A 3,247-nucleotide genomic window follows, 5' to 3' on the forward strand; every position below is an offset into this window, starting at 1 on the left:
CCATTTTGAATACACAGATACAAAATAGACATTCATCTGTATCCCCTTTTTTTGTTAAGTTCCATTATTTGAATATTATAGGTGTGTAAACTCAGCAAGATATTCTAAAAGAGTCCAGTAGTCCATAATAGTATTGAGTCTTCCACTTCATTGGCAATGTCAGAAATTGTTGATCTGAGTCCTCTACAGCTCAACATAACACCATGGCTTTACTTCTTGTACTTCGTTTTTATACTTTTCTGCTGGATGGTTAAGACCAAGGTTCCTTTTACTTTTTTTCATTCAAAATATTTTTATAAATATGTATGAAGAAACTATGTTAACTAACTTGATCTTAGAAGTCTATATATGTGTCAGATTGTCATAGTTTACCCTATAAATTTGCATAATTATAGTAATAATTAAAATGCCAACAATGACATACTTTAAAGTACTTTTTTAATAATTCTAAAATCTGGCTTGGTCTATGTCCATGTATGTTTTTTTTTAAATTATGGATTGTATTCTTACTTTTTCTTGTTTCATAGATTCTGATTTAATGTTAGGTCTATCTATACAAGAAACTTAGACATTGAGTCATTGATATTTAGGCCAAAAGGGACATATCTCTTCTTTTGAATATTCTTTGATGTGAGATTTTAAGTCACGCTAGTGAGGCCTTGATTTCTGTCCAGGTTTTGTTTTCAGTGCACCAAGGACTAGAACTTCTTTCACCCTTGACATTGGCTTGATCTCTGGAGTGAAGGACTGCTTTCAGTGTTCCTGATCCATCTTCCACTTCAGCTGCCCCTGAATGCCTGTTTCCACTGCAATTTTCTCTATATTCCTTCCACTTTCCCTTGAAGTAGACTACTGCTTTTAACCAGCTTAAGAGTTTGATGAAGAAAGGAGATCGTTTTCTTTTCTTTTGCTTTAAGTAGCCACTGGGTTTATGGACATCCATAGTGGAGTTTTGTTGGCTTTCCTCTTCTTTTGCTACTAAAATTCAGCTTCATATATATTTATGGAGTAGAGTATAATATTTCCATTCATATATATATATAAAATGAGAGTAAATGACATTTTCATTTCCTTATCATTACTTTGCATTTTGAACCTTTGAGGTTCTCTCTTCTAGTTATTCACTAATTTTATATACCTGTAGTCACCCCACATCACATGGTAATCAAAATATTTTTATAAATATGTATGAAGATAAGGTAACTACTTTGATCATTACACATGTATACATGTGTCAGATTACCATACTTTACCCTATAAATTTACATAATTATAGTAGTAATTAAAAAATTTGAACTTTGTATCATTGAGGGTCTTAGTACTAAGTTATGTGCCATCCTCCTATGACAGTAGATCTTTACTTTGTACCTATACCTGGCCACAGGCTCCAATGGCTCTCTCCCTTCCTTCACACTCTTGCTATGGTCTGATTGCTTGTGTCCTCCCCAATTCATCTATTCAAACCTAGTCATCAACACGGTATTCACAGGTAGGGCATCTGGAATGTGATCACATCAGCAGGACAGTTTTCAGGAATGAGATTAGTGTTTTCTTAAACAGACTCCAGAGAAAGCTGTTGTGTTTCTTCCACCACAGGGACACAATGAAAACATGCCCTCGATGAACCATGAAGAGGCTTTGAATCAGATGCTTAATCTACTGGAGCTCTAGATCTATAAGAAATAAATGCTGTTGCTTGTAAGCCACCCCATGCGTACAAACTAGTAGAGACCAATATGCCATGAACTACAGTTACTTTAAAGTTTTTAATTCTTTGTCAGAGTCACTAAATATATGTTTTGCATCAATTGGCAGGAATATTTTCTCCTACTTTGTTAGTAGATTACAGCTTTGCTTCAAATGGAAAAATATAAAAACGGACTGGGATGCAAACAAGACTTCTTCCCTGTTTGCCACTTAGCTGAGCTTCATAAGTCTATTACATTCTTCACTGTTCTTGCAATCATTAGGTGACAGGAAAATCAAGAGAGTGGATGATGTCTGAGTGTGGACTGAGTCAGATAACTCAAAGCATACTCAACTGTGCTAGCTCATATTTGACTGCTCTGCATTTAAATTTCAGCTGTATTTCTCCTACTAGCATTTATGGTGGCTCCTCCTGTACCCTTAAAAGAAGTGAACCAGTTCACGTGCTTCTCTTTTCCATATTGTGGGTGCTTGGGGCTCTTTAGACTCCATCTAGTAGGTTTATTTGCTTCATGATCTCAGAATTTGTTCAGGTGACAGAATAAATGTATGATGGACAGGTTACCTACTTTCTCCTCAACAGCAGCAGAACCAATCTATTATCTTATGGATTATACATGTCTTGCATTATTTGAGTGGCTACTTTAGGACTTAAAATAAATACTGAGACCTTTTCATAGCCTCATTGGAGTTAAGATATTTGTAAATACAACATCTTTATAGTATTTTTGCTGTATAAAGTTAACTACACATACTAAAATCTCCCAAAGGTCATATCATACTACTTTTTTTCTTGAAGAAGTCTGTAAGTAATATCTTTTTATGTGTTTAGTACAGGGTCCATAGGGTCTCACTACACAGATCAGACTCTTAGTGATTCTCCTGTTTTCAGCCTCCCAAATGCTGGGATTACAGGTACACACTCAGTCTCAATTGCCATCTCCATGTGCTATAGGGACTGGACTGCCACAGCTCACTGGGGATTGAATCTTGGTCTTTGCCCTCCTCCTAAGCAGGCACTTTAGTCCACTGAGCTATCTGGCTGGCTGTGTGTAAATAAATTTTAAAGAGTATAAAAACTAGTAAAAAAGTATCAGAAATGATATAGAATATTCTTATTTAAGCCTTCATATCTGTTTTGAATACATTAAAGGAGTAAAAGTACTTTTATATTTTCTCAGATTTTTACCATTTCTCATGGTCATTAATTCATCAAGGTCATATGTTGGTCACTCATAAGTCATGATGGGCAGCTTTCAGTACTTATTGACATAAATAGAAAGGACACACAGAAACACCTTGATTGGATGCCATTCCGTGTTTTTCTTATTTGGTTGTAGTGCTATAAGGCCTTGTACTTAATCTGATAAACTGGAAGTTTATGATTGACTGAATCTGAGCCACTGTGATTGGTGGAGACTCAACTATGTGACTCAAGAATATACTCTGAATTTGCATTTTTGCTTACATATTAAATTAATTTTGAGTCACTTAAGTCAAGATATAGAGGTGATTGAAGCTGAATTTAAATAAATTTAAC

This window comes from Octodon degus, unplaced genomic scaffold (genome assembly GCF_000260255.1).
Source record: "Octodon degus isolate 3935 unplaced genomic scaffold, OctDeg1.0 scaffold00024, whole genome shotgun sequence".
NCBI lineage: Eukaryota > Metazoa > Chordata > Mammalia > Rodentia > Octodontidae > Octodon > Octodon degus.